We start from the raw sequence: 23,094 nt of genomic DNA on the forward strand, positions 1-23,094 counted from the left end.
ACTGCTTTTTGACAGTCCCGCCCTGACGCCTAATGAACAAAATAAGAGCGTACGGAATATCCTATTTGATTAAGTTTGTAGCTAACAGAACACAGCATGTCGTTCTCAATGGAGAGAAGGCTTCAGGCGTGACTTCCCGCATATCCCAAGCGAGAGAGTTAAAAGGCCCTTACTTTTCACATTACATATAAATGACACGTCAGAAGTTCCATGAGGATTTCCACGGATGGTCTGTTGTATAGAGAAATCACTACGCTAGGAAATTGTACTGCAGGAAGATCTGCAGAGGTTCGATGCGTGGTGCAGGTAGTGGCAATTGACTCACAACATAAACTTACATATTTACATAAATAGGCAGAAAGAGCCATTATTTTAAGATTGCACTATTCCACAAGAATCAAAGGATATAGTTAGTTCCGCAAAATAACTAAGAGTATGCGCAACAAAGGAGGTAGCGAACGAAACGCTCCTTCGACCAATACTTGGATAATGCTCGTTACTATAGGACCCGTATGAAATAGGACTGATAGAGGATATAGAGACTAAAAAAATCTGCATGTTTCGTTACAGGTTAATTTAGTAGGCACGAAAGCGTCGCGGAGATGATCAGACAACTCCTGTGGCAGACGCTGTAAGAATGGCATCTGGGTGTGGTTTTCTGTTAAAAATCCAAGAACGGACGTTCCAAGGAGAGTCAACAAATATATTACTTCCTCCTACATATATCTCGCGAAAAGACTGTTAATATAAAATTAGATTGAGTCGAGCCCCTGCAATCTTTCCTTCCGCGAACCATTCGCGACTGGGACGGGAAAGGAGTGAAGTGACACACAAAATACCCTCCGCCACACACCGCAAGCGTGTAACCGTTGCTTGCAGGAAGGTAAACGGCGGCACTGTGAAATACAAATATGCGTGACGTGATAGAGAGCGGAATGTGCAAAAGTACATCGTTATTGAGTTGCTGTTCCTCATCCTGGATCCCGTGATGTCCATTCCAGTAGCCCAAAGGATCATATCATATTATGTTATTACCCTTCTGAAACACATTATTTATGACAACTCGGCGTTTCCCCGTATCGCTTATGATGACGAAGTGAGCACGTGTCTTGCGTTACGTGTCACGGAAATGCTGCTTTCGGCTGTCGAGTGGCCTCCACTCAGCACTCGCTGTGAGGAGTGCAGCGACGTCGAGCTGCTGTCCTCGAAGCCGGCTCCATATTCGGCACGACTGGGCGGCGCGTGGGCATCGCGCGGTGGTCGGCTCAGGACCACCGTGGGCTCTTTAACCGGACTTGCTCGTTACTCAGCCAGGCCGGCACTATTGTATCCGCGCGTACTTCGGTTTCCCGCCCACCGCTGCTGACCGTGTCCGGCTATACTGGGCATTCTTGAGCCTCGCGGGCCGCGTTTGTCTGGCACTACACCGAGTCTGTACCACTGTTTGTCTTGCGCATGGCTAAGCAAGAAATCAAAGCCTGCTTGTAACTGCGGAGAAAACACTTCAGGGTGTACCGGCTTGCGGAATCTTAGATCTTAAGGGCCCCCCACACCCGATCGACTGATTGTAGCAACACGTAGATAGTTCGTGCGACCTGTCCATAGGACGTTTGGGATTAGATCGCATTGGTCGATCTCTGACCGCTCGTGATTCCCAAGCAATCTGATGAGTCGTACACGACGTATCGACAGTGTCTGGCAATATGGTTGCCTGACTCGACTCGTTTCTTTCTTTACTAAGCTTGGTCGTGTGGTTTTGGTTTGTTTCTCTAGGACCACGTGAAGTTAAAACTTCTCTTTGGAATTTATAGTAATTCGTGGAGGACGAACCACTCTGAAGAGAGTAGCTGAAGTCGGATTTGACACTAATATTAAGAAAGAATACGAATATAAAACATTGACACCCCTACATTTTTCTGTAGTGAGCAACATTTCGGAGCTTGTTATGTAGAAATGGAAGTTCATACTAAAGAGTTTCAACAAACAGGTGGTTTGGGTTTAATACGTCTAGTTGTTTCATGTATTATTAAGCTTACAACTGTTAAACAGATTGAGGTAATATTAAGCGACGATGTTAATTTAAATGTTTAGTTTGTTCATATTCCACAGAATTACATAAGTCCCTTACGATTTCATGTAATTCAACTCCTCCTCCCCCGCCCCCTTTTCCCCATACAATTAAAGCAACAGTTATGGAACCCAGCCGTGCTTCTATAGGTAATATTTCTATACACACTTCTAGACTGCAAAGCCAATAAGTGCCATTAAGTAATCATTAGTACTTAAATTGCAAGACTAACATATGAAAAAAGAACTTAATGCTACTCCAGTGTCACATTGTTGCATCACACACCCCTTACCTGGGGACGTAAACTCATGCCGCACAAGTTGCGAGGATGGAGACAAATAGGCAGTTTGTTAGTCGTCGATTTTGTTAATGTAATACCGTAGGCCTTTTCCCCGCGACCAGTTGTGATATGATGATTTACATTACTGCCGTTCACATCCACCGAGAAAGATGCTGCAGCGCTCAGTGTATGGTGAACTGTATGTCTTTCGGTGGTGGCCTTGTCTAATGCTGTTTCTTTCTGTGTCTTCTTTTTTTACATGCCTTTCCAAATCCACACGAACGAACTCAGCAGCACTGGAATTATATAAAGGTTAGTAAGGGAAAAACATTACTTGTCCATTACAGTACGGATGTGTGCGTAGACGTTTGGATGTGTGTGTGTGTGTGTGTGTGTGTGTGTGTGTGTGTGTGTGTGTGTGTGTAAAAATGTGCTAGAAATCAAAGTAAATCGGTTTTGTGTGGAGAAATAATAGGCAATAATGAGAGGTACACGAGACTCTTCAAAACATCTTAGCGAACACTAATTTTAGATTGCTGCACGGTCTGTAAGAGAGACGTGACGTAAATGGTTCTTCGAAGCTTTTTATTTTCCCGTAATCCAATTCACACCGGGATTGATATTCTTATTTTAGTTCGAATGCCTCAAGTTTTTAATATGATGATAGGAAAAGCGTGTGAATAATTGCAGGAAGAATTTTATGAATATTGTTTGTTTTTAGAGGCACCAAAAATAGATTTCGGTGCTCTATATATCATGCTGTGTCATAAAATAGAATACTTACACGTGGAAAATTATCAGAATCAATTTGCAACCTACCTACACTAATGCCATCCAAATAGACGCACTATTCTCGTGCACACACCCTCACTCGCCGAGATTTTGGACCGAGCTACGCTCTTAGAAGCTCGTTATGATAAACCATCTTGTTCCTGTCTCTACAGTCATACTTTCAATTGTGATTGGTGCAAAACCTGGACTCCAGTGCAGCTCTCATATGTTTACACGGTTGGCTTTCAGTTTACACTCCATAAGTAACGAAACTAACGTGTCAGGTACTAAATGAACACGTAAAGTGATGAATCAAATACAATATTGAACCTGTAGCCGAGGGTTCTGCTGATAATTTAAACTTGTATTTGGTTTTTACAGGAGACACTTCGCGGATCTGCTACATGTGAAACGAGCTACCGAGTCACGTTATTCTGGTGAAAGCGACGTTGCCTTTAGACTTGAAAGTGGTTTCCAAGTACTGCTTCCTTAAGTAGGAATTTTACCTCAATCTCAGAAAAGTTTAAATTTGCTATGCTATTTTTCAGCAGCACAATTCTCTGCATCATATGGACACAATAGTGCTACATTATTCAATTCAGATTCGACTCCAAATTCGCCAGACATGAAAGTATCCACGCTGTTGTGGAGATGCCACGTCTTCTGTAAACTGCATATTTTGGGTGGACGTATGCTTGAACAGGTGTTCCATACAGATTCGTAGAATTTTTAAATGTTATGCTTGCTGAAGAAAGCTGAGCCAACGAGCTGTTTTGAAATTTATGATCACCTCCGTGGTCTACTGGTCGGCGTCGCGTCGCCAGTTCTATTCTCGGATTTTTATGATGCAGCAATGTCCAGATCCGTATCCTCAGTCTCGTGAGGTGCTTGTGTGAATAACTGACAGTCGATTTATAGATTTGCTGTGTGGGTGCTCTTTAGTGTTCTGTCCGGTCACCGTGTGTGTGCTTCTGAGTTCTCAGTGGAATAGTGCGTACGCATGGAGTTGTTGCCAGGCTGGCTACGACTGCGAGGTAGAGGGAGTCCCTGGGGTCCGGGACGAAACAGGACGGGACAGGCCGTGTCTGTGGCCGGGCGCGTGTTAACTCAATGGCCGCATTGTGAGCGACCTATCACTGGGGAGGGCCCACACGACATTCCTTAACCCTCTCGTCGCTGCAGCGGGACGTGCACTGGCTCACTTCACGAGCGCCACTCTTTTATAAAATAAAAGAAGGTCCCAGCCGCTTTCTTCGAGCTCTCGCTTCGGCCACGGGACTTCATCCACGCTGTGACCCATCGGTGTGATGGGGGGGGGGGAGGGGGGGAGTACTTGATCAGAGGAACTAATGATAAGAAATCATAAATTATAATGTTGTTGACAGAGAGCGTGGCTGCTGATAGCAACAAACCGAGTTCATCAATATTGCCCACAGCGAAGACCACCAATCGCAATCGCTTACAGCGGTGCAAAAAAGAAAAAAAACTCTTTTTCTATTGGGGAAACTTATCACACTCGAATCGGCTGCTTCAAAAAGACCACGTTCGTCTTTCAGTACCATTCTTACTCAATCAGAAATTATACTGACATTATAAGCACGACGTCGACGGCTGGTTACACTCGCGTCCCTCCCCACCCCCCCTTTTTTCCATCGAATACTGTTAAAGCCGTGGCGCTCAATTTTTGAGAAGACATGTGTGCCAATGTCTCTGAGGATTAAAACAGATTGAGGGGTATTGACCGTAGACGAAAATACTAACATCTCTGGTGTAGTATTACTCGCCATGTTTTGAATCATTTTTTTCACAAGTCATCTGAGTGGTTGATGCAGGCCTGCTCGACCTCTTATCTTATGCCAACATCTCAGGGTGGCAGCTACACCTAACATTCTCAATTATTTGTTCTATATATTCCCATCTCTGCTGTCCTTACGGCTCTCTCTAGCGTCATGGAAATTACTCCCCGATATCTTAACACGTGTCCTATCATCCTGCTCCTCCTTTTAGTCATGTATCTGTGATATTCTCTTCCTCTCCGATACGGCAGAGGATTCCTCACTTCTGGTCGATCCGCTAAATTTTCAGCATCGTTCTGTAACACTACTTCTCAAACGCCGAGTGTCATTTCTCTCCCGTTTTTTCTACAGTCATAATTCACTTCCATACACTGCTGTGCTCCAGATATACGTTCCCAGAAGATTTTTCCCTCACACTAAGGACTTTCTTCGGTACTAGGAAACTTCTTTTATTGAGGAATTCCCTCTTTATTCATTTCTTTCGTCTTTCTTTGATTTATTCTGTTCCCTGTAAGTCTTCCTGAGTTCCAATGAGGACACCAGTATTGTCAGCGAATCTTACCATTGATTTCTTTCCACCCTCCAATCTCTCTACTAAACCTTTCTTTCATTTGCATTCATTACTTCTTTGATATGCAGGATGAACGTTGCGAGGGAGACTCCTCCCTTCCTTACGTGCTTTTTAGTCAAAACACTTCTCTCTTGCTCTGCTATTCTTACATTTCTCTCTGGTTTCTTGTACATGTATTTTTCTGAGGATTTCAAATATCTTTTACCATGCTACGTCGTTGAACGTCATGTGCGAAATATTTTTCATGTACACCACACGCAGGGGAGTTAGCATAGTTGACAGAATTACTTACTGTACTGCATGACGTATGGCGCAGATTTCCGTACGCGACGTATAAAACGGCAGTCCATTGACGGAACTGTTATTTGTAATCAGGTGATCCATGTGAAAAGGCTTCCGACGTGATAATGGCCGCACGACGGGAATTAGGACAATGAACGCGGAATGACAGTTGGAGCTAGACGCAAGGACACTACATTTCGAGGTTTTCCGTGATTTCCCTAAATCGCTCCAGGCAAATGCCGGGATGGTTCCTTTGAAAGGGCACGGCCGACTTCCTTCCCTAATCCGATGAGACCGATGACCTCGCTGTCTGGTCTCCTTCCCAAACAACCCAACCCAACCCCCCCAACTACACTTCGAGAATCGTTAGGGAATTCAATATTCCTAGATCCACAGTGTCAAGTGTGTGCTGAGAATATCACATTTCAGCCATTACCTCTGACCACGGAGAAGGCAGTGGGTGATGGCCTTCTGTTAACGACTGAGAGAAGCGGCGATTTCGTAGTTGTCAGTGCTAACAGACAAGCAACACAGCGTGAAATGACAGCAGAAATCAATGTGGGAACGACGAACGTAACGTTTAGGAGAGTGCCACGAAATCTGGCGTTAATCGGCTGTGGCAGCCGACGACGACGCCAGTGCCTTTACTAATAGCACGACATCGCCTGGAGCGACTCTCCTAGGCTCGACCCTAAACGCTTGGGAAACCGTGGCCTGGTCAGATGAATCCCGATTTCAGTTGGTAAGAGCTGGTGGTAAGGTTAGTGTATGGCACAGACCCCACGAAGCCATGGATCCAAGTTGTCAACAAGGCCCTGTGCAAGCTGGTGGTGGCTCCATAAAGGTGTGAGCTATGTTTACGTAGAATGGAGTGGATCCTCTGGTGCAAACGAACCGACCATTGACTGGGAATGGTTGTGTTCGCCTACTTGAAGGCCATTTTCAGCCGTTCATTGACTTCATGTTCCCAAACAACGATGGAATTTTTATGGACGACAGTGCGCCTTGTCACTTGGGCACCATTGTTCGCGATAGGTTAAAAAAGAACATTATGGACAGTTCGAGGGAATGTTTCGGCCACCTGGATCGCCCGACATGAATCCCATCGAACATTTATGGAACATAATCGAGAGGTCAGTTGGTGCACAAAATTCGCACCTGCAACACTTTAGCAGTTACGGACGGCTGTGGAGGCAGCGTGGTTCAGCATTTCTGCAGGGACTTCCAACGATTTGTTGATCCCATGCCACGTCGAGTTGCTCCAGCCGGGTCAGGAGGAGATCTGACAGGATATTAGGAGGTATCCCCTGACTTTCATCACTTCAGAGTAATTACGCGCGTTGAGGGCTTCAAGCGTATGTATTGCACCGAGACAGATGACCGTGTCACTGCGAAGGTGCGAGTTTGCGGCGTGAAAGGAAATGAAAGTTCAGGGACTACATACAACAGGTGCTGCCAAGAGCTGAAGCATTTCTCGGCCAAGGGTTATTAATAGACAGTTCACTGAGAAGTGTGGTGCGAACAAAATCATTGTGACCGCAAACGGCGACCGGGACCGGAAATAGGCAGACAGCCAAAGGTTGGCGGCCGCGAAATCCTCAGGGTCGGTGAACGGCCGCCGGGAGAGGCAGCCCAAAAAAAGAACGCCAGCTGTGTGTATGCGCGCGCTGGGTCCTTTAGCTTCAGCACACCCACGGCTCCCGAGTCCGCGGCACTGTCGCTACGGTACTGTGCAGGTGACCGCTTTTTAAAGCAAAACCACAGACTTATTCAGCTTACTAAAACGTCTGTGCGGCTACAGTTACGGCATTTTTTCGTTCCTCGCAGCCTAGCAGAGATTAAGCTTATCTTTAGTGCCCCGTATAGCGTACCGAGCGGCTTAAACGTGCATGCTCTCTGTCTTCACGTCCTCGAGGTGTCAACTGCTATCAGAACTCGGAAGATTAGGCATCTTATCTTTCGACTGGTGTGATCCACGCAGATTTTACTATATAATTTAACACTGTTCGAATTACGAACTGTTACCTGGACCGTGAGGAGGTCGGAATGTGATAGCTATTTTTAATTTATTTTTTATCCTTTAAACCATGTGTCAGGTGCTAGGTCTTCACGACTAACCTTGTAATCGGACCTTCCCGGCTTGTTTATCTTTGTTACGGGCGTTCTGTACCGTTTGAACACAATATAACCAGTATATTCTCTGTTCCTATTTCGTTCACGTAAAGCACTCAAAAAGACTTTCTATCGGTAGGACATCGAATATTTATCTTTACTATGCTACTCACTACGCGTAAGCTTCGTGGCTTCTTTTGGACACGCCGCAGTCAAATTTGAGCAGCGAAATATGACCATGATGGACAAAGCATTTGTCGTTGCAGCGTTTACTGGAGTTGGTCGAGCACTGGGCTCATTGCAGCTAACTGAAGAAACCAGTGACCAATCAATAGGTGCTCTTTCTTCACAGCACTGAATAGTCAGGCGGCCTATAATTCTAAAAGGATCTTTTTCTCGCACAAATAACGCTTTCTCCGGACGTCTGCATCACCGTATGTACTCCGGAAGCAACTTTGTAGTAAATCGCAGAATGTTCTTTGTACTACTACCAGTGATTCCTCTCCATGTTACACGTGAAAATAGAGGAATTATGGCCAGTACGCCTCTATAAGTTCTCGAATCTCGCTTAATCTGTCCTTTAGGGCTTTGTGTGAGAGGAACGTCCGTCTATCGCAAGTGCTGATTCTCTCAAGTTTCTCAATAGCGTTTCGCGTTTCCATTACTTAATTGACTATCTGCTGCCACGTCACGATGCATACTATCAACAGATCCCTTCATTTAGTACAGCTCTAAAATTTATTTTCTCCGCGATTAGACTCGGCGCTCCATTGGTTGTTTAAGAGGATGTGATGAACAGTAATGCCTCCGAATTTTTAATGTGAAAACGCGTAAAACTTCTTAAATAAAACAAACGTCAGTAACATTCTACATCTTCATTCTTCATGTCTACATATTTATTTCTTTACGATGAACACATTTCCCCGACGACAGGCCAGTTTATTGATACCGTCACTTTAGAATGTTTGAGTTTATTCACGGAGCCACTACACCCCCTGCTTTTACCGCTTTCAAACTGAAGTCCAAGACGGTGTTATTTAAGGTTTGGAAACAGACGAATATCGGATGGTGCCGAGGCGGGACTTAGGCGGCATGATCGATGACAGTGAACCCAACACGTCAGATTGTTGCAGATGTCGCAGTGCTCGTGTGGCGTCTGCCATTGTCCTGTGGAAGCACAGGGTGCTCCATATGTGGACCAACTCTTCAGTTTCGAAACTCGGTCACGTTACACACCGCCATGTTACACCCTACAGTTCGGAGCTGTCTAGCGGCAGAAGACTGCAAATATGTCGACATAAAGAATAAAGATGTAGATTGCTAGTAACATTTGTTTTATTTAAAAGCTTTAAGACTTTTCACATAAAAAATTGGAAGGCTTTACTTTTTAGCACGCTCTCGTAATACAGTACCTAATATTCAGTATTGCTCTGCAGAACCACATTTAGAAAGCTTCTATTCTCCTCTTATCTCTATTGTTCATCGTCCACATCCCCTTCCGTACAATGCTACACTCAAAATACTCTCAGGAAAGTCTCCCTAATACTTAAATTTATACGTTCTACTTTAAAATATTTGTCTTCTTGAGCAACTTTTATCTTTCTGTTGCCAGTCTACGTTTTATATGCCCTCTTCTTTTGCCATAGGCAGTAAATTTACTCCCCAAATACCAAACCTCTCCAGTGTTTACAGTATCTCATTACCTAACTCAGTTTCCTCGACATCGCCTGATCTAATTCGACTGCACACCATTACCTCATTTCTTCTACTTTTGTCGATGTTCGTAGTACACTTTTGTCGATATTCGTCTTATAACCTCTTTTCTTAATACTACCTATTTCATTCAATGGATCATCAAAGTCCTTCGTCGTCTTTGGCATAATTATAGTGTCATACGCAAATGTTAATGGTATTGTTCTGTAATTCTTGGCGTCCTTTCCAATAAATCGGCACAGTTCAATTAACGTGGTTGCCTCAGGGTGCAAGTGTTTGCCTTTAGAGCGTAGATATCCCTCTCGACATTTGACGGTTGCGGCTGATTCCTCTAATTTATAGCCGATGCACTCAAACATTGTAGGATCTAATATTCACGAATATTACCTTAGGTCTGTTTAGATGTGGGGTCACCAGCCCGTTTGTTACTCCAAACATATGTCATTTACTAGATTTTCGTCCATTTCAGAGTACAAATGCACATTTAGTGGATTTTACTATAGAGATTTGTGGCGCATTTAATACGTAACGAGAACAGGTTTAGTAGATGTGAAAGAGCAAACGAAGATATAGTAATTCTGCTAAGAGTGCTTTCGTATTAATGCTTCCAATTAGTCTTCTTGACATTTCAGTTTTGTTTGTTTTTGGACACGTCAGTATAACTGTTGCTAGTGTCATATTGAATCACCCGTTTTTATAATCTGTGCGCACTATGAGATGTCGATGCTCTCCATGATTGATTATAATCTGGATGTCTGAGAATGGAGTTGCACTACTCAGAGAACTTGGTAAATAAAAACAACTGAGTGGATTATTCCAAACATATTATTGGAAATAGCGGTATATCTATTTCAAATAAGTGCACGCGCCTTGGCGATGTTTACAATAATACCTTTCGCGATACTTGACGAGTAGGCCAGGCCGCACACAGCCCTTGTGAGGCCAATTGAGGAGCTACTTCACTGAGAAGTAGCAGTTCCGGTCACGAAAACTGACAACGGCGTAGGGAGCGGAGTGCTGACCACATGCCACTCCGTATCCGCATTAAGTGACGCGTGTCGGCCGACGATGACACGGTGATCGTCGGTACCGATGGGCCTTCCGAGTCCTATTCGGGCGGAGTTTAGTTCAGTTCTAAGTTTTGTTCAGTTCTAAGTTTTAGAGTAGAGCAGGAAGGAGTAAGCAGCCGCATGGAGCGTAGCTTCTTCCACGTGGACCAGTGGCCAAGACGAGTGGAGAAGTAATGCATAGCAGCGCGGCCTGCCGACATTTACATAGTCGCTCCGTGAGGCGGGCTGCCAATGAGACGTTGGCGCCGGCACTTTTTTCCCGTGTGACGTGGGACTTTGAACCGCTGCCCAGAATGCCGTTCCCTGCTGGGCGCGTGCGCACGTAGGATGCCGTGCGCCGAGCGGCCGGTCACATCGCGCGGTGCGCCCGCCGCTCCAGCTAACGTTCCAAAACTGGGCGCCCCAGCTGCTGGAGTCGATAAATTGTGCCCGATCCGGGAGTCCCATAAAATTTGTGGCAGTTGGCTCCATCCCAATTCCAACATTATAGCCTTCACGGGAATCTGTCGTCCGGTACTTAGCTCCAGAGGCGTTTTTAATTTCCTATTTTACAGCCCTTACTCAGCATTTAAGTAGGTCAGCGCCGCTTATTAACAATACAGCGAGCACGGCAGTAAACTGAACATGAACAGCCAAACTGTTGGAAGTTCGCTCGGCGTAAATACACAGCATCGCTGCTGACTAAGACTTGCGTTCATTACAGTTTTATGCTAAATCATTTGTTGCAAGCTGTAAAACTACTGCAAATAGATACGAGTCTCTGTTATCCCTGTTTTCAATATTTCCGACAAAATCCGTACGATAAAATCAAGTGAGAAGGTCAGATCTTGACGAGATTTCAAAGTTAGTTAATTTCAAACATGCCCCGATACAACTTTTTTTGTAACACTATGTGTATGCATTGTATTTAGTGCAGTCTTATGTTTGCCTTGTATGATGCTCGTTACGAGGAGAGAAGGGAGAGGCTGAATGAAACCTGGTGCCGTCACATAGCCTACTCCTCGCGAATAGCGCCAAGGGGGCCGTCAAGCTTAAGGTCCCCGTCCGGCAGACAGATCAACAGTGTCACATGCCCTCACTTCAGGAGACCCTGCGGAGAGGTTTGTTATTTAAATCAGGACACTGGACTCGAACTGTAGGTGGCACAAAAACAGTATTCCGATTGTACTTGGGGGGGGGGGGGGGGGGGGACTGTGTGAATGGAATAACAGGATTTCCGATATGAAGAAATAGTACAGCAGTTGCGTTTCTTCACATCGGAATTCTTCAAAAACAGTTGCTGAAAATGGTGAACAAAAATCTGAATGACAGGATTGGTCTTTGCGGTGGACGGAGACGTGTAAGGGGAAAATATCGATAAATCGATATTTTATCAACAGCCCTAATTCGAACCGGCTTACCTCCGGGTAGACTGCCATCGCACCACACCTCGTCCACGGAGCCAGGTTGAGATTTCAAAGTGGTGCAAAGATTGGCAATCTTCTTCAAATGTTCAGAAATTTAATTGTAAACTTCAAAAAAGGAGAAAACATAGTGTCTTATGGCCACAATGTCAGTGACTCACTGTTTGAAACGGTCAAGTCATAAAAATACCCAGATGCTAAAATTTGTAGAGATATGAAATAGAAACACCGCATACATTCAGAAGTAGGTGAAGCAGGTGGCAGACTGTCTAGGCTCCAAGCACTATGGGACTTAACATCTAAGATCATCAGTCCCCTGGACTTAGAACTACTTCAACCTAACTAACCTAAGGACATCACACACATCCATGCCCGAGGCAGGATTCTAACCTGCGACCGTAGCAGCAGCGCGGTTCGGGACTGGAGCGCCTAGAACCGCTCGGCCACAACGGCCGGCCATCTGTCTAGGAAAGTGAAGTCTACTGTGGAGACTGCATACAAAACACTCCTGCGACCCATTCTAGAATTAAGTTGAGGTGTACAAAATAGGATTGACACGGATGTTGAACATATACAGAGCAGGGCACTACGGATGGCCACAGGCTTCTGTGATCCATGGGAGAGCGTCACCGAGTTTCTAAAAGGACTGAAATGCCAGGCGCTTGAAGGTAGTCGCAGAGTCGCTTCAAAACCTACCTAGAAACTTTTCAGAATCAATATTTCGGAGCTCCACACGAATGGAACGGGAAAAGGCCATAATAACTGGTGTAATGGGATCTACCTTCTGCCATGCACTTCAGTTGTTTGCAGAGTGTCGATGTAGACGTAAATGTACGAGTAGAAGGTTCGGTGTTGTTTACTGTGCCACTGAGCGTGAAACGTACAAGACTGATCGTAATGTGAGCAGGTTGTTTTTTTTTATTCTCCCATCCTGCATTTCCCCGGAGCGTACAGTCTACAAATTTGTGTGAACCCATAACTCGTTAATCTCTGTACCTATCATAATAGCGCATTCCAGGACGTGTAAAAGTAAAAATGTTTCAAATGGCTCTGAGCACTATGGGACTTAACGTCTATGGTCATTAGTCCCCTAGAACTTAGAACTACTTAAACCTAAGTAACCTAAGGACATCATATAATACCCAGTCATCACGAGGCAGAGAAAATCCCTGATCCCGCCGGGAATCGAACGTAAAAGTAAAGAGGCATCAACCCGAGAGAAAGCATTCACAGAAAGCGTAGGTCGTTGTTTTATTCTGCTGTTACATTTTTGTAAAGGGCTTCTCGTTTTGCACTTTTCGAGTTGCGGTGACGTACGTGACGATAGATAAGACTCTTGTAGCTTCCGTATTGATGGTAGATAGTGAGGACGTCAGCTGATAACCTCGTGGAGGAGAACAAACACTTTTTTATTCTCAATTTTCTTTCACTTATACACTCAGTAGTGTTGTTTTCGGGTTGCATGCTGTCGATTTAAAAACCAAATAACGTCATACTCAGGTATATGCATACCAAAACAGTCTGTATTGAACACACAGATATCGAGCTGTGATAAACCTATTGCATAACTAGATTTACCAATTCCCATTAATTATATTTTAAAAAGGACACTTCTTAAAAGTGAAGTATCCGAAACTCCTCGGATTATACGTTAGAGAATTAATAAAGAAAACATTTATCAACACTCAAATATGGTCTGTGTTTGCATCAGTATTAGTATTTGTTGGGAATATCTACGAAGCAAGAAACACAGTAAAGCATTGCACCATAAAGTCAACCATAGCCATGACTCAGGTATTACTAGATGAAAATGTTAAACCTGATACTTTACGAAGTCTCTAACCGAAACAGATCTAAATTTAACGCGGTGGATAACAGTAACTATCTACTAATACGTCTAGGTTGTCATTCCAGACATTCCAGACATACCAAGCCAGTCATATACCAATATTTGTAGTGGTTAACGTAAATGACACCGTCAGGCGTGGTTATAGGTGAATTAATTCTGTCATCAAACTGTAGGGCGATTTCAATATCACAGTGCCATTACTTGTCGTCCTGTCTGAGGTGGTCTTTCCCTTGCTTTCCTCGGACCCTAGAACTGACTTGCCCAGCCACTTACTGGGGTATCGAGACTTTAGTGTGGACTCCGAACCACAGCGCAGTTCGGCGTTTTTTCACATTGACAAACATTGTCCGACATGAAAGAAGGGATAAGCGGCAGATGAAAATCGTAGGAATGGACTGGGGCTCGAACCCCACCACGTCGGATCCGTTTTGTGGCATGTAACGATGGAGCCACACAGAGATACCTTTTCGTTGATACTATAATAATACATACTAAAAAGAAGAAAGTGTAAGAAAAAGTACTTGATTCCTTCATTAAGATTTGTGCACCAACGTTTTTTTCAAAAGTATGGTAATTTTACCTTCGGTGATTAAAAGGGAAACACCATGGCTAAAGTGGAAAGGGTATGCAAGAGGGGCGTCGAAGACTGGACTGGAGTGTAGTGCAGTGCACGCTAAAACTCCAGACACGGTGTTGCGCTTGAGTCCACTAAGAGTTTATCGGCTTGTTCAGTTCGGAGTCCGCGATAAGGCTCGCAGCCGCCGCTTGCGCACTTCCTGTTCCGTGCTCGCGAGCCAGATCCCTCTGCAGCGGTTCTTTTATCGGACAGTACCACGCATGCCTCCATTACCTTTTGATGCACCCATAAATTTGTACAATCCCATCTGTCATCAGCCTTCTCCGTATTGTTACATCTCTATCGCACTGGGGAGTGCGCTGCAATAGATCAAAAAGATACAAATGGAGCAACATACTTTCATGTGCCATATAGTTGTTTAGCGATTAGGTGACACGAAAATTTTTTTTTTCTAGTCCTACCAATTTTTTATTATCTTTGATGTACCACGATTAAACGACGCTATTCATATATTGAACGTCTTAAGAAGTTTCAGGTTGCTTCAGTATGTTTTCAGTATAGCCGACTTTTTTTATTTACTCGTGTCCATCTGATGCATAGCTGATAACTACAGGTGATGTGCACTGGTGTGCAAAACCTAAGGACGAAAGTAACTTGCGCATGATGTATCACTGCCAAGTAACATAGCGCGATGAAACTTTGGACCATATATAGGAAGAGCTGCTAAAGTATGGTGCAGAAGGTAACTGAAAGAGATACGCAACGAGACGAACGGAAATGACACTTTTATTTTTCAAAGACAATAATTACACTGAATTCAACGGGATGTATGAGGGTTTCCGGACATGACAATTTCAGGAGGATGTCCTGTCACATTTTGTCACGAAATTTGTGCTTCAGCAGAAATTTGGCTTGGAAGAATGCGTATTGTTCAGTTTTGCGTAATGGGATATACGAAAATCTCGACGGTAATGGAACACTGTCTACGTTCTTGCCGGTAGATGAATTAAGCGATATGAGTGGCTGCGAGCAGCAGCATTGGAATCGATACTCGGCGACTGTCTTTAAGCTGCACTAAAGTATGACATTAAATCTTGTGGTGGAGACGTTACATCAGATTAATTCGGTGTGTGTGAATCATTGGTAAATTACGTAGTGTTTCGTAATGAGCAGGCTGCAAGTCATGTTAGATAAAAGCGTTTCAGAGATTTTTATGTCTTCACCTCAAGTGGCGACTGTCTACGATATTATATTTGTTGTATCATTATATTTGTGCACACGAACTTTTTTATCTAGAAGGTTTCAAATGCTTTGAGATTTCTCTCGGAATAGAGGTGTTACATCACATGTGATCACCACTGAAAATTGAGACGCGAGTCTCCTGAAATAATCTGAAAAGAAACATGAAGCTGACTGGTAGCTTATTTATTACAGAACAATGTAAGCTAATATCAAAGCTCCCTTGCGGAAATGGGCAACGAAGTGATGTTGCAAATGGGAAACTGACGCGTGTAATACATGTCAGTAGATATATTTTGTAGGCACAAAAAGGAAGAGATTTAACATTCAGAACGCGTACGCTCGCATCATTGTTCATAAAACTGGGAGACTTTAAAAATATGAAAGCTATCAGATACGTACCACTAAAAGTGTAACTGTCGAGTAAGGTTTAAATTGTAAACGTGAACTAGTCTTCGGAGTCGAAGTAGTAACACCACTGTTGAACTTTTCATCAGTTTTACTAAAGATTTGACGTTGGTAGCTCGCGGAAAAGTTTCTGTGCAATCTAAAGTCTTCTCGTAGTCGAAGCAAGAAGTCGATTCCCCGAGTACTCGAATGTTGTGGACACGTGTGTGTGTGTGTGTGTGTGTGTGTGTGTGTGTGTGTGTGTGTAGCTGGTGTTTGTTTGTTTTGCCTGGCTGTCTTGTGGTGCTACACGTGTGCGGGCTGTTCTCTTGCAGACGTACACGTGTCTTCACGTGTGCTCCAACCCGACTGGGACAGGCCAGTGCTGCTCGCCATCTGTAAGTCCCGACGAGCTCCCGTGTTCGCCTGTTGTTTGTATTCCTAGGTTTTCGCCTGATGCATGGTCTGCTGCAGCGCTTGCTTAATCTCATCTAGTTTATTCTTGATTGCTGTGTTGCTGATGTTTTCTGTATTTGCACCTGCTTACATAAGCATTTTGTCTTTTATCGGCAACGAGTTTAAATTTTACTCACAGGCACTTTTGTTAAATTTGTCTTTAGTGTGGAATAATAGTGCATTGTTATTGTTATCATTTCATGTAGTCAGTAAAAGAGTGTAGCTTATGTAGCTGGTAACATAGACGGAAACTGGTTATGGATTCAAATGATTGAAGAAAAACAATTCTAACTGTCGGCAGTATTCAGAATGCATTTCCACTTTCAAATGGAGTGTGCGTTGAAAGTCAAAGGTCCGGACACAGTTTTAATTTGCCATGAAGTTTCATATCGGCATTGTATTTTTGTATTTAAACGTTGTTTGTGATAAGGGACACCGAATGCGTCACGGCATATAATGTTATTAGCCATTTATAAAATGACTACACTGGACGAAAGATCATATGCTTCTGCTGTAAAGTTTTGTGCAATTCCGCTCTAGAAGATTATAAGATTAACCGCGAAACAGCTGTTAAACATGAAGTGGTAGCGATTTCACAACTTAGTTTATCAAATAGCCACAGCACCCTCAACGTGTCATCTATTAACAACATACCTTTCAGAGATTAGTGTACGTTGATACCCTGGCTTGCTGTGCGACAGAAATGAAAAGTTATTTAATTTTTCCTTCTCACTAAAAATGAGTTTACAGAAAATATTTGGAGAAATATTAACGTTGTGAAAGGTTGAGATACCTGTCTACGACCATACAGTTTGTTGAAAATCCATTAACGTGTACATGTGGTTTTGATATCAAAGGGTGCAAAACCCGTCATGGACAGCCATAATGCACTGACTGTTTCACTCATACACCATTAAACGTTCACAGCAGGACACGTCCCATTTCTTCAGAAGCTTTAATTTCTCTCTCCTTAAGATCACTAGGCTTTTTAGATGGGGGACTGGTTAAGTTATTCAGTAGGGTGTCGTGCCACTAGGTCTGCAGCGATCCATAATAAGCAAAATGCGACCGTATGTCGTAAGTTTGTAGGAACAGTCTTCTGGCACGTGAAAGGTGACATTAGTCTCAATATTTCCTTAGCAAAGCGTCGCAGTTAATGCCGAATAATAGTCCATAGTGCGCAATGCAGCGGGAAGAAATGTTATTTGATGGATAAGACTCGAAACACTCCGTCCTCCATTCTATTAGCCACGGCAAGCGCGCTTTCGGCATTCGCTGGACACATTCAAACCACTTCACCTTTTACTTACGTAGTAGACTGTTGTTAGGAAACTGCAACTAAATGCAAATTGGAAGATATGTACGTCATTCAGTATTAATTTGTTGCACGGCACCTTAGAGGGCTCCTCAGGTGTATAGAGTAACTTACATGAGAGTTTCTCTTGGATGTAGCCCGTCGTCTGCATCACATTTGACTTCGAAGATATTCCAACAAGCAGCACAGTGCAGCCCTTTATATATAGCGAACATAAACGCAAAACCAAAACAATGTGCATATTTTGATGTACAACAGCCTGCAATAAGCTGCTTCGAAATGAGACTCGACGCAGACGATTGGCTAAATCCAGGAAAGGGAATACACGTATCCAACTGAGGATCAGGTCATAACCCGTCGGACACGTCGTGGTAGAAAATTGACTGTTCAAGATAATCCTCGTTTATTGTTCCGACTCAGTTGCACATACCAGAGTACAGTACTCTGATGTGTGGTTCTGAGTAGACAAGACAGGTTGCTGACGCAACTACTTAGATCTGAAGATGATTCTTAGTGATCGAAACATGTAATCTAATTTAAAATTTACAACTTAAGGAGAATAATAAATGAGAATTATCTGAAGTACCAATATAGTTCCTGAATCGCTCCAGACGAATATGTCGGCTGTAGTGAAAACTGACTGTCGCAGATAATTGTCCGACTTTCTTTTATTCAAAGCGCTAAAGCAGTTCTCTCGGAAAATCTTCTCCAGAGGATTTACATTACAATTTTTTTTTTCAAGTGGTTGTGTTTCGAATCTTGTCGTTTGTAGTCTTGTTTTCTGTTTTAATTCTAAATTTCATTTCTGTCGCTTGGCTATGACTTCGTGTTTCCTTCCTAACTGTCCAATGTTCGCACCACTGTGATTACTAACCGGGGTATATTCGTCGACCACAGACCTGTGAGCGGCAACCACACCCTCGTTAGCTCGAATTTTGCGGCTTTCACGAGAGTTTTGCTCGCTGCTTTGGGAATGGCAGTTTCAGTCGGCCACACTATAATACAATAGTGACTAGTTAGTGTTAGTGAGGCGGATAGACGGTGGGGGAGTGCGGTGTGGCCAGGCCACGTGCTGGTTGTTTATCAGGCGACGCGGCCAATGACAAGCAGCAGGTAGGCTGGCCGTTGCGACATGGACAGCAGAACGGGTTCAGCGTAAAGCGGCCGCCGCCGGACATAAATCGCTCGCCCTGCTGGAGTTTCGCCGCACGGGTAGCGACGTCCTCACGCACGGGGGAAAGCGGCGGACGGACATCTCTGTCGTAATATGCCGGCCGCGTCATCTCTCTAGCGTTTGGAAACCCTCCAGTTCCTAGCTTACGCACCGCACAGAAAGGGGCTGGTTGCCATTTACTTCTTGCATCACACGCTCCACGGTTGTGACGATTCGCAGATACGTTTGCATTGTTCCTTTGGGGTACTATAATTAACGTAGTGAGATGTATATTTTCTGTACGTGGATGAAGGAAGATTAGAGTGTAATATGGCATTGCAGTGCCTGGTTTGTTCAGAAATGCGATGGAGTGTTTCTTCGAACATGCATGCATATCCGAAGGAACAGGCACTATGGAGACTACAGCCGTTAGAAATACATGAAATGTATTCGCAGTTGAGAATATGGATAACCAGCAGATGCACAATGGAACGCATGTTCAAATGGTTCAAATGGCTCTGAGCACTATGGGACTCAACTGCTGTGGTCATAAGTCCCCTAGAAGTTAGAACTACTTAAACCTAACTAACCTAAGGACATAACACACATCCATGCCCGAGGCAGGATTCGAACCTACGACCGTAGCGGTTCCAGACTGTAGCGCCTTTAACCGCTCGGCCAGGAACGCATGTCCGAAGGAACTTGCATCGTATTTCTGAACAACACAGGCACTACAATAAAGTACCGGTTAAGCAACTTGATAGTTACTGTGGTCCACGTGATCCGGATCCGGGCGTTATGTGGCTTGATTAACTCAGCAATGGCCGGAGATATGGGGCGTAGTTATCCCACCAGTGGTAAAGAAAGCAGCTCCAATAAATCGAGACTTCCATCCCCTGGCCTAGTAAATAAAGGTGCCAATGTAATGGAACATCTTGGCAGATGAAAACAGCGGACTAGGCTGGGGCTAGAACCCGGACCCTTGCTCCTTTGCGGGCAATACTCTTAACAGACTGAGCTGTCCGGGCACCGACTCACGACCAGCCTGCACAGCCTCACTTCTGTCACTTTCCAAACTTCACATAAATTTTACTCCTAGAAGAAAGGATACACCGGAGAAATGGCTTAGCCATAACCTAGGGTATTGTTCCAAGAATTGATTGTGGAAGGAGCTACCATAAGAACAAACCCTGCACTTTCCCTTTATAAGAAAGTTTCGGAGCAAGTAGTGAGACTCCAATTACAGATTAAGACTCGCAGTTTCAATGTATAGAATTTCAGTAGTAATTATCGTTTTAATGGGTGCAAAAGTAACCCGCCAGGTTGCATTCCTATAACAACAGTATTAAGTAACCACCATTCGCTGAAAACACATAAACATATGCTTGTTTTGCATTTTTTTAAATCTAGGCATGCTTATTTCGTTCCCGTTCCGTCACGCTCGATATTTAGTGTCTGGTAGAGAATAAAATAAACATTTGGAGCTACGGTTCTGTTTAATTATCTTATAAACTGTATTTTCATTACAGTTTACTTCGTTCAAGCGCTATCTGTCGAAAAGAAATAAATGTTTATTCCGGATTATTATTAACATCGCTTCAATAATAACAAAGACAACTTGTAACTTGAACAGTAAAAAGCAAAATCAACCTATATCACATCTACCACTTTATCAATATGGGTTCCATTTCAGGTTTCAGCTCCACTGCTTTATGTAGATCTCAAATAAATATGTGCCCTACACCCAACTTCCTTTCTTGTCAAGTGTGTGTGAGATAACACGGTTTGTATCGTAGGATTCGGTTCTTCACTACAGGTTCAGCATTCGCCATTGTTTCCTTAAATCTGACATCCTTTTAGTCGTGTAGCATGACGAATTTATCATTATTGCGGCTACCAATTGATATTTTTTCTGTCCTTTCATCTTGGCCCATGCACAGCACCTTAATGCTTTGTGCTATCTTCGTTATCGAATGCGTATACTCTTTGTGATCTGTGGGGTTTTATCGTCGCGGTTGATTGATGGAGTACTTGGCGGTGTTACCGGAGTCGATCTTTCTATTTTATGCAATGGAAACAACTCGGGAAACACGCTGTAGTACACCGTTAGTGCATATACTGTTGACGATCATTAGTTACAGCCTTTCTTCTTTCTGACTTTTAATAGCTCCTGGTATTTTATTATATCTTTCCAGTCCACACAAGGTGTTTACCTCGAAGCACGCTCTTTGGAAGGCTTCTAAATTTTGCTCTTGGCGTCTTTTCAATGTCATGCGAGCTACGTCAGCTGAAATTCGGTGATCCGAACTTCCGAATTAACGTGGAAAAGGAGGCCAGTTAATATCAGACGGGGGACTAAAGCGTACGTCAGAGAAGAGAGAGAAGAAACCTGGTTAGGATGCGTTGCGGGAAGTGAGATCGCCTGCCCCGTTACTAGAAGCTGTGCCGTGGAGGCGGGATGGGCTGCAAGTGAAGGTGTCTGCTACTGGAACGTTTCCCGGTACTTTATTATCGCAAATGGGAGAGTCGCCCTCCTGGGCGCAATTTCCGGCGCGGCGCAGCAGACGGACAGGTGTAGTAATTGCGGCCGGTGACGGTGCTGTCTGAGCGCCGGGTTGCGCAACGGCAGCGCGCTCTGTGAGGCGAGGTGACAGCTCGTCGCGGGCGCCACTGTCCCAGTTGCCTCGAGCTCCCTGTCCCAGGCCCCCTTCTGGCCTGGGCGTTCGCACGACGCCGCCCACGTTCCCTGTTAGCGAATCTCCCAAAAGTTACGGCTGTTCAAATACCACACTGATATTGGTATGCTTGAAATTCCGTAGGTACCTCGACAATGTCAGATAAAAAAATATCGGTACTGACATTATCGCAAGATATTGAATGCTTAAGTATATTTAAGAATTTCTTGAACACAAAAGGACTAATACGGAAATAATGCTATGTGAAAGTTCCTAATAGCTATCCCTAACAGTGTTAATATAGTTGATGACAGATGGCCGGTACCCATAAAATTATTTTATTTCATTGGAACACAAATGCTTTTCACCTTCTTGGAGATCAGCAAGTGCAGAGCAACGGGGAGTTAAATTACAGACTACCATTGTGTCCCATACAGTCATATATCCAAATAATTAAGTAACTCGAATGTGTTTGTCGCGATAGTAATAACTAAAAGTTAAACTCTGGTGGTAAAATTGTATTGCTGAACTATCGACAAACGGTGACATATCGTGTAAATATGAAGACAATCATTAAATGTGGCACTTGAGACACACGACAGTTTGGTTTCTTCTCTTCCTCCATCTTATTAATTTTCAATTAATTGAGACACTACATTACATACCACATCTTTCTTAATTTGGACACAGTACAGCATTTTAGTCTATGACTTATTTCTGGTTACTTAGTGATTTATTTGCCAATGTTCGTTACTGAAAAAATAACGCTCTTAGGGCACTCGTTACAGTAAGAGACAGATGATAAAATATGCTCATCTTCAGCCAGTGGACTGATAACATCATAACAAAGCTCTAAATTACTATGAAAAAATTAATTCGTTGGCTCATTGTTAAGTTTCTTGAAGAGAGTTACACACCACTCATGAGGAAAATCCATAGTTCACATACAAAAAGATATAGTTTTTTTCCCTCAGACTTTCCATGTTCCTACTTGTCCTTAGAAATGACACCAAAACTAGGTCCAGCTCTCTCTCCACTTAGTCTCTTTTGATTTTACGTCACTTATTGAGTAAAGACCTGCAGAAGATCAGCGATTGATGCAGGGATCGGCAGTCGATTGTGAATGTAAACCAGTGTAATGTATTGGACTTCAGAGGCCCACTGCTGTTAGATTACACCATTAGTGACAGATCACTGGAAATAGTAAACACCATAAAATACCTAGGAATAACCACTGGGAGTGACCTAAAGTGTAATGCCCACATAAAAGAATCTGTAGGAAAAGCAGAAAATGTAATTCATCCATGAAAAAAGTGACTTACAGCACACTCATTCAGCCAATTCTTAAGTACTGTTCATCACTGTGGGAACCTTACC

General features: G+C 43.7%; 1 protein-coding gene across 14 annotated transcripts in view; it reads left to right on the forward strand.

Moving 5' to 3' along the window:
* The window catches only part of LOC126416114 (microtubule-actin cross-linking factor 1), a 1,003,027-nt gene that overhangs the window by 647,675 nt on the left and 332,258 nt on the right, over positions 1–23,094 (forward strand). The window lies entirely within an intron of this gene.

This window comes from Schistocerca serialis, chromosome 8 (genome assembly GCF_023864345.2).
Source record: "Schistocerca serialis cubense isolate TAMUIC-IGC-003099 chromosome 8, iqSchSeri2.2, whole genome shotgun sequence".
NCBI classification, from domain to species: Eukaryota; Metazoa; Arthropoda; class Insecta; order Orthoptera; family Acrididae; genus Schistocerca; species Schistocerca serialis.